Source organism: Pygocentrus nattereri, unplaced genomic scaffold, assembly GCF_015220715.1.
Source record: "Pygocentrus nattereri isolate fPygNat1 unplaced genomic scaffold, fPygNat1.pri scaffold_99_arrow_ctg1, whole genome shotgun sequence".
In the NCBI taxonomy this organism is placed as follows: Eukaryota; Metazoa; Chordata; class Actinopteri; order Characiformes; family Serrasalmidae; genus Pygocentrus; species Pygocentrus nattereri.
Window position 1 is genome coordinate 25,001 of NW_023618307.1, and position 15,000 is coordinate 40,000.

General features: G+C 39.2%; 1 protein-coding gene and 1 long non-coding RNA gene across 3 annotated transcripts in view; one reads left to right on the forward strand and one right to left on the reverse strand.

Annotated features, from left to right (window-relative positions):
• The window catches only part of LOC119263034 (ribonuclease inhibitor-like), a 33,191-nt gene that overhangs the window by 9,529 nt on the left and 8,662 nt on the right, over positions 1–15,000 (forward strand). The window lies entirely within an intron of this gene.
• Positions 1,682–12,633, reverse strand: LOC119263035. Its single transcript, XR_005130056.1, has 8 exons — positions 12,039–12,633; positions 10,840–11,534; positions 10,239–10,332; positions 9,260–9,361; positions 8,243–8,344; positions 7,739–7,837; positions 7,307–7,378; positions 1,682–1,702 (listed from the first exon to the last, which is right to left on the reverse strand). It is a non-coding gene; the product is annotated as an uncharacterized LOC119263035 (long non-coding RNA).

Sequence of the window (15,000 nt, forward strand, 5' to 3'; positions counted from 1 at the left end):
CACACACACTCACACACACTACTCACTCACACATACACACACACACATACTTGTAATTATCTCTTAAGGGGGACACCAGTCAGGGACATGCTATTCGGGGACACCACTTTCCCGTGGTCCTACAGACATGAAAAAAATCATGCAAGTATAATTAAAATTAAGAAACACCAAGATCATCTCAGATTTTTGATTTAACCAAGTAAGTTTCCCAGTGTGTTCTGATTCTGCCAAATGGGGACTTGGGACTAAATTTGCATAACACAGAAATTCTGTGATTATTATAACTTCCTGAGGACGGTACTTGGGACCGAATTTGCATACACACAGATCAGTTAAATAACATCAGGGGGACATTTAAAATCATTAAACTCCAAATGTAACTCAAAATATTTGTAGTTTCTTTAAGTGCATACACAAGACAGCCATCTTGGTTTAACAAATTATTCCTTTTTTTTCCAGTCAAATAAATGTATTTTGTATTCACATAACACAATCCTAGTCTATAGCACTGTGATTTAGTCTAGAGCGCTTTAGACAGTTTTTAGCTTCAATGGACAAAGAACTACTACATGCCCATATACCATTTTCACTGCCCTACAAAACTTGAACTTATTTTTGTCCTTTTAAATTTAGAACACATGAAAGCAACAATGCGATTGTGAACAGTGTGCCAAAACCTTTTTATTTTTTATTTGGAAAAGTCAGCTCTTACACGTATACACCAATCAGATATAACATTCTGACCACCTCCTTGTTTCTATGCTCATTGTCCATTTTATCAGCTCCACTTACTGTATAGCTGCACTTTGTAGTTCTACAGTTACAGACTGTAGTCCATCTGTTTCTCTGATACTTTGTTAGCCCCCTAAACACTGTGTCTACTCACTGTCCACTCTATTAGACACTCCTACCTTGTCGGTCCACCTTGTAGATGTAAAGTCAGAGACGACAGCTCATCTGCTGCTGCACAGTTTGTGTTGGTCGTCCTCTAGTCCTTCATCAGTGGTCACAGGACGCTGCCCACAGGATGCTGCCCACAGGGTGCTGCCCACAGGACGCTGTTGGCTGGATATTTTTGGTTGGTGGACTATTCTCAGTCCAGCAGTGATACTGAGGTGTTTAAAAACTCCAGCAGCGCTTCTGTGTCTGATCCACTCAGACCAGCACAACACACACTAACACACCACCACCACTACATCAGTGTTACTGCAGTGCTGAGAATGACCCACCACCCAAACAGTACCTGCTCTGTGAGGGTCCACGGGGGTCCTGACCACTGAAGAACAGGGTAACAGAGTATCAGAGAAACAGATGGACTACAGTCTGTAACTGTAGAACTACAGAGTGCAGCTATACAGTAAGTGGAGCTGATAAAGTGGACATTGTGTAGAAACGAGCAGGTGGTCAGAATGTTATGCCTTATCAGTGTATTTACATGTTTTTCAAATGAAATAAACAAAACAAAAAAAAAACAAATTGTGGCTCAAATCTCTCTTGTAAGCCACAACGCAATTGTGAACATAGAATTTGACACTCTGCCAATCTCTGTTTTTAAGCGCTGAAGGCTCAGCTCTTTTGCACTGTTCGCAAGGTAGCTTCCCTGGGACACGGCATGAACTGATAAAGTTTTTCAGGTGTGTTTCCACGGCCTGGATCTCAATCACTTCCCAAGCTTTTCTTCTTTTCTGTGCATGTGTTTTACCTAAGTATGAGAAATAAATATTATTATAAAGGAAAACACAGAACAGTGATTAAGTAAATAGTGAATTTGTTGAACTGTTTCAATCATGTTGTTGAACTCTCAATAATTTCTCAAGAAATTATTAAAATTATTTTGTGTGGACATTACATTGGTATTTAAAACTTCAGATGCAAGCATAAGAACCGCTGATAATCATCACTCACAAAAGTTAATAAGACAAACAACAGCAAAAGAACAAAGTATACTAGGAGTGTTAAAAATCAATTTTCTGACAATTTGTGGCTTTAAAATGATCTGCCAGTTTAGTACCGGGTATTAACACTGTCTGGCCATTTTATCAGTAATCATACTATACAGATGCATTACATATGTGTACCATTACTAACTGTAGCTCACACGTTGCTTGAAAAGTCAAGCTGTGGTGTTAGAGATCATCACACAATTACAGGAAGAAACGATCAGAGTCATTTCAACAAACTCAAACACACACAGAAACGTTCATGTGGGATGAGGTCAAATGGTGAGAGAGATTAATAGATCTATGGATTAGATGTAAATGAAATGAAATGCTGATTATTTTGTCCTGTAATTGTGTGATGGTCTCTAACACCGCAGCTTGATGCAGGAGCAGAAACACCGTGGGCCATTTGCTGTGAAGGAGAACTACACTTTCCTCAACACTTACACTTTTCCTTAACTACCCAAATCACAATCAGACCTAATGAGCATTTCTGTTCATTATCTCATCACTCTAACATATAAAAACCAGTCAGACAGTCTCAGGGACATATTAGCAGCTTGTGTCTATTACATTACTTTGTGCACAAATCAAAAAACCAAATAACGCATGTTGAGTTAAAAAGAAAACATGACCACGATTAAAAGAAATGAGGGAACGATTTAAGAAATCGTAACCACAAATAAAAGAAAAACGTGTGTACGAACTGCAAAATGTTCTCTCAAGTTTATTTTTTTTCCTCCGTCCCCTCCAGGGCTCCATAATATATGGAAACTATGCTGCAAGAACAGCCAGTTTTGAATTCAGGTTCTGCATCACAGGAACCAACCTATTCAGCTTACTGCCTATTTACACTGAGGTTCTAAAAAGTCTTTCACTTCTGAATGAGGTGCAAAGCACAATCTAATCTGAACAGAGATAACTGATCATATTTCAATCTTAGAGGCATAGAAACAAAAACCTGTTTAATTTTGTTTAAAAGAAAGAGGCTGGGTTGGGAAATGGTCATGTAGAAATGATTTTGACCACTCAAGTAATAAGTAGACCTCAAGAAAAAAAAAAAAAAACAATTAAATGTGTCATATAGTCCGTTTAAGCAATGACCAGTGGCAAAAAATAATATAAAATCTGTTTACTGTGGTCACTAAAACATGAGGTTTAGGCGATTTAACTTCATATCTTTATTTTGTGTTGAATGACAATTTTATTTACACTAGATTACACTATTCCTTTAATTAATTCAGTGCAAAAATGTAAAAGACAGATAATTTAGAAGATGTTCCTGTTTTTCTGATGACATGTAATCAGGTAGGAAATACAGTGAAATAGTGTTCTGCCTGGCTCTGCCATTGTTGCTGCTTAGTGAGTTTTGTTTCCACATCTACAGTTTTAAGAGAGAATTTTTTTCAGCATAGCTTTCATACCAACTGTTTCATTTTACTTGTCATACCAGTGACCCTGACCTATGCCAATGCAACAGGCACAGCAGTGTTGCTGTGTACACCTATCGGCCACTTTATCAGATATCTGTACTTGATAATGATAAGGTACAGTGGGTTGCAAAAGTATTCATACCCCTTGAACTTTTCCATATTTTGTCACATTACAACCACAAACATAAATATATTTCACTGGAATTTAATGTGAAAGACCAACACAAAGTGGTATACAATTGTGAAGTGGAAAGAAAATTATACATGAATCAAAACATTTTTTACAAATAAAAAACTAATAAGTGCGACGTGCAAAAGTATTCAGCCCCCTTTTCCCTGAGTGCAACCAATTGCATTCAGAAGTTGCCTGATGACTGCTAATGACTCAAAAGGGTCCACCTGTGTGTAATCTAATCTCAGTACAAATACAGCTGCTCCGTGACGGCCTCAGATGTTGGTTAAGAGAATATTGGGGAGCAAACAGCATCATGAAGTCCAAAGAACACACCAGACAGGTTAGGAATATGGTTTTGGAGAAGTTTAAAGCAGGCTTAGGTTATAAAAAGATTTCCCAAGCTTTGAACATCTCACGGAGCACTGTTCAATCCATCATCCGGAAATGGAAAGAGTATGGCACCACAGTAAACCTGCCAAGACAAGGCCGTCCACCTAAACTTACAGGCCGAACAAGGAGATCACTGATCAGAGAGGCAGCCAAGAGGCCCATGGTGACTCTGGATGAAATGCAGAGAGCCACAGCTCAGGTGGGGGAAACTGTCCACAGGACAACAATTAGTCGTGCACTACACAAATGTGGTCTTTATGGAAGAGTGGCAAGGAGAAAGCCATTGTTAAAAGAAAACCATAAGAAGTCCCGTTTGCAGTTTGCCAGAAGCCATGTTGAGGACACAGCAAACATGTGGAAGAAGGTGCTTTGGTCAGACGAGACCAAAATAGAACTTTTTGGCCACAATGCAAAACGCTATGCGTGGCGGAGAAATAACACTGCACATCACTCTGAAAACACCATCCCCACTGTCAAATATGGTGGTGGCAGCATCATGCTCTGGGGGTGCTTCTCTTCAGCAGGGACCGGGAAGTTGGTCAAAGTTGATGGGAAGATGGATGGAGCCAAATACAGGGCAATCTTGGAAGAAAACCTGTTGGAGTCAGCAAAAGATTTGAGACTGGGGCGGAGGTTCACCTTCCAGCAGGACAACGACCCTAAACATAAAGCCAGAGCTACAATGGAGTGGTTTAAAAAAAAGAATATTCATGTGTTAGAATGGCCCAGTCAGAGTCCAGACCTAAACCCAATTGAGAATTTGTGGCAAGATCTCAAAACTGCTGTTCACAAACGCTCTCCATCCAATCTGACTGAGCTTGAGCTGTTTTGCAAGGAGGAATGGGCAAGAATTTCAGTCACTAGATGTGCAAAGCTGGTGGAGACATACCCTAAAAGACTTGCAGCTGTAATTGCAGCAAAAGGTGGCTCCACAAAGTATTGACTCAGGGGGGCTGAATACTTTTGCACGTCGCACTTATTAGTTTTTTATTTGTAAAAAATGTTTTGATTCATGTATAATTTTCTTTCCACTTCACAATTGTATACCACTTTGTGTTGGTCTTTCACATTAAATTCCAGTGAAATATATTTATGTTTGTGGTTGTAATGTGACAAAATATGGAAAAGTTCAAGGGGTATGAATACTTTTGCAACCCACTGTATGTGGTCCTAACAGGCTCAGAACTGCTGCAGACTCCATCATTCTCTATCACTTCAGGACTTTTATTTAGATCCATAACTTCAAGGTTGCTTCTCTCTGTAACACCCATGACACCTGAAGATGTGCTATGAGGGACAAGATTAGAGGGGGTAGCTTCATCCACAGAAGACAGACACCTCCATTTCACTGGTTTACGGGAGGTACTACTCTCTGAACTACTTTTGTTCCCTTCATCTCTAGAGTCAAGGACGTACTCCTCTCCACTGTCTAAAGTAGAATCAAATAGCTCATCTGAATCTTCAGGAACAAACCCTCTCATCTAAAAATCAATATTACAAGGGTAATTTTTGAAATGCATCAGAACATCAGAAATTAAAAGGCAAATTCATAAACCAAGCCTATATGACAAGTATTTGTCTCCTGCATGATTTTCTGAATATTTACTTTTTTCATGGATTGCTGAAAGACACATGACTACTGAATTGGGATTCCAATATAATATACACCATATTGCCAAAAGTATTCAGTCACCCATCCAAATCATTGAATTCAGGTATTCCAATCACTTCCATGGCCACAGGTGTATAAAGCCGAGCCCCTAGGCCTGCAGACTGCTTCTCCAGACATTAGTGAAAGAATGGGTCGCTCTCAGGAGCTCAGTGAATTCCAGCGTGGTACCGTGATCGGACGCCACCTGTGCAGCAAGTCCAGTCATGAAATTTCCTCACTACTAAATATTCCACAGTCAACTGTCAGTGGGATTATAACAAAGTGGAAGCGACTGGGAACGACAGCAACTCAGCTACAAAGTGGTCAGCCACGTAAAACGACAGAGTGGGGTCAGCGGATGCTGAGGGGCATAGTGCGCAGAGGTCACCGACTTTCTGCAGAGTCAATCACTACAGACCTCCAAACTTCATGTGGCCTTCAGATCAGCTCAAGAACAGCGTATAGAGCTTCATGGAATGGGTTTCCATGGCCGAGCAGCTGCATCCAAGCCTTACATCACCAAGTGCAATGCAAAGCGTCAAAGGCAGTGGTGCAAAGCGTCAAAGGCAGTGGTGGTGTGGGGTTGTTTTCAGGAGTTGGGCTCAGCCCCTTAGTTCCAGTGAAAGGAACTCTTAATGCTTTTAGCAGACCAAAAGATTTTGGACAGTTTCATGCTCCCAACCTCGTGGGAATAGTTTGGAGATGGCCCCAAACTATTATGCATATACAAAGAAATATTTTACAAGAATAAAATTACACAATTCTGAAAAGAGCTGTGAATTTGTTTCTAGTTTTGTGCCATACTACCTGATGTACAAATTATGGAAGATCTAGGATGTCTAGTAAAACAGTCACTACATTATGCAGAATGAACATCATACCGATGTTCAGTCTCAATGATTCTAGTGTCAAAGTATGGGCATGACTTGGCTCACTGCAAGAGGCATTGGCAAAAAGGAATTCAGTGGTGTATTTGAGAATTTCACAGGAGGATATCAGCCCAATCAGTTTAGAAGTAAACCTGGTGTTCAATTTGATCAAAGAGCAACAGAACAGGTGAAAATACAAAATCAAGCATACTTACGTCTAAAGAAAATGAAAATTAGATATGGAATGCCCCTTAGTCAATACCCAGACATAAATTCCACTGAGATATCATATTAAGTCAACTAAAGATCAAAACTTTTACCCCTTTCTGTAAAGAGCATTTACTTTACCTTATTTGCACAGATTGATGGAGATATGAGGTGTGCGAAATATTTCATGAAGCTCTATTTTAACTGCTGAAATGTTAAAAACTTCTCCTTTCACGATTCCAGATTGTGATAAACATCCTATATTATGTCACAGTTTGCCATAGAAATTAGAAGATATAACAAAAATAAATTTTTAATAATAATAATAAATTGCTGACTACATCTGAATATTGTGAATTTTTTCCCTCATCTTGCTTGGTGTGTAATAACCTTAACATGTGCTCATAGCACGACATTGCAGTGGCAGTGAGAGTTTGTTAAATAATGGCTGTTGTGTGTCTATGGCCTGCAGCTTTTTTAATGTTTTGAAGTTCACAATAGCGTTACTGTGTGTCTTTAACATTGCAATATACTGCATATACATTATACTGGCACATGCCCATAAATTAATTGAAATTTTAAGCTATGAATTAATATTCTAATGAAACTTATCTGCATTGGAATGAATATGAAATACTTACTAGAATACTTCTAGTCCTTCTTAATTTAGGTACACGCGCATGCTCGTCATCAGTATTTCCAGACGAAGAACTCTTCAATAAAAGAAGAAAAACATACAACATTGTTGAGGGAGTTGCAGAGTTAAATCAATGTAAAAAAGAAGCATGCTCATAACATAGTTAAATTGTCGGTAGATTTAATACTGTATGGAATGATTTAACTTCAGCCTGTTACATTTGTGCAACTAAGACTGGGAAGGTGCATTGATATGAGAGCCTATATTACGTTCTAACATTTCTTCTCAGAATTGTATGAAAGTTCATTCATTCTGAATTGTTAGTGTGCTATACTGTAATTAGAAACTTCTTGTCATTCAAAAGTTCAGCTGAGCCCATGTCCTGATTACAACTTCAGAAAGCTTTTAAAAACTAATGACTTTTAAAGAAATGTACCTGCCCAGAACTGCTGTTGTTGCTGTGATCCTTCAGAGGCTCTGACTGACGAGACATAGGGGTGACCCATGCAATCTTCTCAGGATTGGAATTTCTCATCTGTAAAGTTCAAATGTACATGACTACGAGAGACTTGAACATGAATAGGTAGAACAGGTAGCAAGAAGGAGTCTTGACTATGACAGTGGCTAATGATTCTCTTTGACAAAACAGCAAAACTGTGTCCTACTCTGTCATCTGTAATATTATATATTTTGGAATTAAAATGTGAGATAATGATAAAACATACTTTGCAAAGCCCAAGGTATGCTTAAAATCCTACACAATTTCAGTATTGAGTATATAACTTAGGCTGACAAGTATACACACACAAGTTAGTCAAGTATGAAAATGACCTTAAAGTAAGCAAAATCTGTACTGTGCCCTAAGAAGCACTTGTAGAAAATTCAGAGTTGGTGATTTTCATGCCTAACAAACACTTGTGAATAACCACAAGAGACTTACCTTATCACTTGCTGAGGAACATGCAGACAGAGCAGGTCTGGACTGCAATGGCAGACAGTCCTCTTGAGCACTGCTCTCTGAAATTGTGTCCTTCTTAGACCTCTGCAAATATATGGTACAATTTTACAAAATCATGAATTAGTACACAACTGAAGAGATGCTATGCAATTGAACAAAAACCCCTTTAAGAATATTATCCTTTAGACAAGAATGAGAACAATCAAAAGGCTTCAACTCCATACTTTAAACAGATTTTCAGAAAGTAGGTGGTTAAATCTTGGCCCGTCATGATCACTTTTGTCATACAAATAATAGTGATTAATGATTTAATTGTTCACTGTATGCAAGCCAAAAGTAGCTGAATTAGCTGATTAACCTGTGTTTGCTTAGTAGCTAAATAATAAACTACACTGTTGTGTGCATATACATACTCACAAGTGTCTACAGATTAATAAGTTATGAAAAGAATTATGAGTAGAGTTTTTCCCACAAAGAACTAAATCATCAAAACGAATTTTGCCATCATACATGCTAAAAACTTTAGAACTAGCTGCACTGTTAACCAAAACAAACATTACTCACTCTAAGTCATAACTGTTTTCATAAGCCTCATAATGTCATCAAGTATATTTATTTCCTCACCACAATGCACCCAGTTCAAATTCTGCTTTTTGTAACAATGACTGTGAAATCTAATGACTTACATAATTGTGATCATGTCAAATAAATTTAGCGTTTATGTAATAACTGTGACAAGCTTACATTAATGAGGTACATCAATAGTTCCATTCAACAACAGTGAATACAAAAATTTAAAAAAAAAATGAATTCAAGGTCAAAAATACTTTGAGGACGCCTAACACACTTTATGACCGTCTAATTATCACAGCTCAAGATATACTTTTCCCCTTTGATTTTCTAATTCTACATATACTGTAAAGATGCTAAATTCAATTTCAACCTTGTTGGCAATTTTCAGATCTAAGAAACACTTGGGAATGACCACAAGAGACTTACTTGATCACTTGCTAAGGAACAAGCAAACAGAACAGGTCCTGATTGCAACAGCTGATAGTTCTCTTGAGCACTGTTTTCTGATATTGTGTTCTTTCCAGTCCTCTGTAAATATATGGTACAAATAGACAGCAAGTGTGACCAAAGTACAAGAAATGCTACGTAATTAAAAGATAAGTTCTCTGTTTATGTATAAAAATATTGACACTTTAGAATCACAATGAGACAAATCAGAAATCTTCAGCTCCAGACATTGACCTGGATTATCTGCTGGATTTTCATCTTTGGTTGGAATAAAATTGGTCCTTAATTACATAAAAAATGTATTTACAAACAGTAAACAAGATTAAGAAACTGAATTCTAAAACTTACAGACTGAGGTAAAAGATTTCAACATTAAAATCAGACATTTAGACAGGCTTTATAATGCTTACATCTGTCACTCAAAGTGCTTATGCACATTAAGGCCTAAACATTCTTTGTGAGGACGCTTAAAACATTTTGTGACCAGGACACAATTCAAAGACAGACTTCCTATATACATAACACTTCTATTACATTGGACCAAACATAAAGCAGAAGACATGTTACAACTTTGCAAAACTCAAACATGCACTGAGATATGCAAATGTAGTGTTTCCTCACTGCTTACACACATTAAGGCCTAAACATTCTTTGTGAGGACGCTTAACACATTTTGTGACCATGTGACTTGTGGGGACACTATCCTGGCTGAGAGTATTTTCCCAACATCTCTCTCATTTACACATATTTAACCAAAGCCTGCATCGTGGGGACTCCGTGAAGTCATCACATACAACAAACATAACTGACAAAATATGATGTTCTGGAACTTCCAAACTTGCTCACGATATACTTTTGCCCTTTCATTTTCTAATTCTATATATCATAAAGCTACACGTATCAAAGTTGGCTATTTTCATATCTAAGGAATACCTGTCAATGACCAAAAGAGGCTTACCTGATCACTTGCTGAGGAACAAGTAGATAGAACAGGTTCTGACGGGGATGGTGGCTGATTCTCTTTGATGTTACTCTTGGAAACTGTGTCCTCCCTGATTTGTTCAAATATGGTACATTGAGAAATTAACCAAGAAATTCAAAGACAGACTTCATATACACATAACACTTCTATTACATTGGACCAAACATAAAGCAGAAGACATGTTACAACTTTGCAAAACTCAAACATGCACTGAGATATGCAAATGTAGTGTTTCCTCACTGCTTACACACATTAAGGCCTAAACATTCTTTGTGAGGACGCTTAACACATTTTGTGACCATGTGACTTGTGGGGACACTAGGCTAGCTAACAGTATTTTCCCAACATCTCTCTCATTTACACATATTTAACCAAAGCCTGCATCGTGGGGACTCCGTGAAGTCATCACATACAACAAACATAACTGACAAAATATGATGTTCTGGAACTTCCAAACTTGCTCACGATATACTTTTGCCCTTTCATTTTCTAATTCTATATATCATAAAGCTACACGTATCAAAGTTGGCTATTTTCATATCTAAGGAATACCTGTCAATGACCAAAAGAGGCTTACCTGATCACTTGCTGAGGAACAAGTAGATAGAACAGGTTCTGACGGGGATGGTGGCTGATTCTCTTTGATGTTACTCTTGGAAACTGTGTCCTCCCTGATTTGTTCAAATATGGTACATTGAGAAATTAACCAAGAAATTCAAAGACAGACTTCATATACACATAACACTTCTATTACATTGGACCAAACATAAAGCAGAAGACATGTTACAACTTTGCAAAACTCAAACATGCACTGAGATATGCAAATGTAGTGTTTCCTCACTGCTTACACACATTAAGGCCTAAACATTCTTTGTGAGGACGCTTAACACATTTTGTGACCATGTGACTTGTGGGGACACTAGGCTAGCTAACAGTATTTTCCCAACATCTCTCTCATTTACACATATTTAACCAAAGCCTGCATTGTGGGGACTCCGTGAAGTCATCACATACATTAAACATAACTGACAAAATATGACGTTCTGGAACTTCCAAACTTGCTCACGACATACTTTTGCCCTTTCATTTTCTAATTCTATATATCGTAAAGCAACATGTATCAAAGTTGGCTGTTTTCACATCTAAGGAACACCTGTCAATGACCAAAAGAGGCTTACCTGATCACTTGCTGAGGAACAAGTAGATAGAACAGGTTCTGACGGGGATGGTGGCTGATTCTCTTTGATGTTACTCTTGGAAACTGTGTCCTCCCTGACCTGTTCAAATATGGTACATTGAGAAATTAACCAAGAAATTCAAAGACAGACTTCATATACACATAACACTTCTATTACATTGGACCAAACATAAAGCAGAAGACATGTTACAACTTTGTAAAACTCAAAACATGCACTGAGATATGCAAATGTAATGTTTCCTCACTGCTTACACACATTAAGGCCTAAACATTCTTTGTGAGGACGCTTAACACATTTTGTGACCATGTGACTTGTGGGGACACTATCCTAGCTGAGAGTATTTTCCCAACATCTCTCTCATTTACACATATTTAACCAAAGCCTGCATCGTGGGGACTCTGTGAAGTCATCACATACAACAAACATAACTGACAAAATATGATGTTCTGGAACTTCCAAACTTGCTCACGATATACTTTTGCCCTTTCATTTTCTAATTCTATATATCGTAAAGCTACACGTATCAAAGTTGGCTGTTTTCACATCTAAGGAACACCTGTCAATGACCAAAAGTCACCTGATCACTTGCTGAGGAACAAGTAGATAGAACAGGTTCTAACGGGGATGGTGGCTGACTCTCTTTGGTGTTACTCTTGGAAACTGTGTGCCATTATTGTTTTCCACATCAAATGGATGCTCTCTCTCGTCCACTAAGCGAGGAACAGGAAGCTAATATTCTCATTTACCTCCAATATATCATATCTTTCCCACTTTAGCTAGAACGTGATATTACTCAGGAGACAAACTTGTTGATTGTCTTATTTACCACAGGACTGATCTCAATGCAACCACATGACATCACAGTGTGACAATGAGGGCCTAGTCATACAGGAACTTTGCCTATTTGCCATATTCTTTTATAATAAACATTTCTTTCTTGTTTATATATAATAATTTAATAGCACTGTAATATGCATAATAGTATTTTAATAGTATTGGATATATACACTGTTGAAAGTATTAACAGCCTGGGTTCCCTTAAATTTTCCTACTCGTTACTTCTCTGTGAGAAAGCAAACAGTAGGTTTAAAGATTGAGATTTAAGTTTTATTACAGCCAATCAAAAGTACTGCAACATGCAGAATTTAACTGCTCTTGTTCTTTCAGCTCTAGAAAACTGGAGACTCTGATGTGCAGAAACTACGTTTTTAAGAAAAACAGCTGATTTCAGCCCTGCAGTGCAGGAAAGGCACTAGATTCACACAATTACTAGCTGATTAAAACATGTAAGGGCTCCCCAGTAAAACATCTCAGCATGTTGTTCTGTTTGTCTGATCTGCTGCAGAAAGTGCTCAGAACTACAGGACTGCAGGACCACCTCTCAACCAACACCAGCACCATGCCCTCCCCTCCCCCCACTGCTGACCTGCTCTGCTCTCCCTGCGCTCTCTCCCCTCCCCCCACCCCCTCCCCCCACCGCTGCTCTGCTCGCTCTCTCGCGCTCTGCCCCTCCCCCCTCCTCCCCACTCTGGGCGAAACCCGGGCAGCGAGGCTGTAACAGCGCTGCGCTCCGAACAGAGTTCGGCTCTTTCCGCCTGTCAGTACTTACGGCGGAAATACCCGAAGTCATACACGATTTAATGATTGGTTGGACTCTGCAGAATCTGCCTAGCAACCAATACGCACTTTGACTTTGGTCGCATTCGGGCCACAACTTTTAAAGAAATAAGACAGAAACTTCATCTGTGAAGTTTTATGAAATGTAATTACATGAAAACAGACATGAACTGATTATATGAATTTCCGCGGGGAAAAGCCCACTAATCACACAGATTTTAAGTCCAAACCCAGCTTAGATGGTCTTGCCAACCGATTTAATGGGGAAAAGGACATATGATAATGCCTCATATGAATTGGTGACAAATGCCAACAAAGTGTTTTTATTACACAGACAGGAAAATTTGCCAGTGTAGGGGAAAACGAAGCGTAGGGAATACGTGATGTTACCTTACAGCAGTGCGTCTAAAAATATGTTTAGCGTCTAAAACGCTGTTTAATAGTCGCCAAACTCGCCGGTGTAACTGAGCTGTCAGCGAACGCTCCGAGGCTCCGAGGCTGAGCTGTCAGCGCTGCTCCTCCGCCCCTCCCTGCCCGGCTCGCTCCGCTAGCCTAGCCTAGCCTAATTAGCAGCGTTCATTCGGGAAACTAACGCCTAAGAACCGAATTCCATGTCCTTTCCCGAGTCTTAAGGATAAACAAACGTCTTCAAACACACAAAAAAACACAAACCAGCATAAATAGCGAATTCCTTACCTTTCTGTCCGTTTGGACGAAGCAGAGAAAATCACCAATTAGCCACACAGCCGTGCAGGAGGAAGCGAGGCAGGATGGGAAATGTAGTTTTCGGCGAATTCCTGTCGTAGTGTTCACGGACCAAGAGAGCAGCTTCAAAAAACTACAACGCCATTTTAAAACTTCAGAATGTGGCTTTCTCGCGCAGCTGCGTTAGCTGATTTCACTCTTTACAAACACGTTATAAAAATGCAAAAATGCATGAATATACTCTGAAAAACTGTAGAACTATGACTGTAACTCACATTTTACGAATTATTAGCTTTACTGCTGCACAAAAATAAGTAGCTGTACTGACTTACTGAATGCTCAGCATGTTAACACTATTACACATAAAACACGATTAAGTTAACAATTCTGTTAGACTTAATAATTACTCTATATAGACTTTATGGTGTAATATACATTAGGAATGTACTATACATGTTTATCAGACCAAAAAACTGGACATTTTGTGGGAATTCATATTACCTTCACAGCTGAACATGTTCGTTTTAAGCGCTAGGTCTGTTTACCTACTAGTGCGCATGCGCAGTGTTCCCCTCAGGGCGGATTTGCATAAATTAGACTTGCATAGTGTGTTAAGCGAGCGGGCGTGGCCCCATCCCTTGCAAAACCAGCTCCAGACTACAGAGGCCGCTGTGGAGCACAGCTTCACACACACACTTCGGTTCCAAACCTTCCTCCTGGGCTTTAGCTAAATCAAGTGCGAGGCACCTAGTCATACCCTCTGCTACACGTTTTAAGGGGTCTCCCTCATGGGGACCATGGTTTTTGTCCCCATAACGTTTTGCGTCCCCATTTGGTTAGTGTGTAAACAGGGTTGTGTCCCCATGAAAATAGGAAAACAAGTCCACACACACCACACACACACAAACACTCACACACAAACACACACACACGCATACACACATCATACACACACACACACACACACATTCATAGACACTCTCTCACACACACAAACACACTCACACAGTCAAACACACTCACACACACACACACACACACTCACACACACACAATCACATACACACACACACTCTCTCACACACACACACACACGCATACACACACATACAGACACACACTCACATACACACTCACATGCATACACTCACATACACACACTCACACTCACAAACACTCTCACACATACACACACACACACACCACACACACACAAA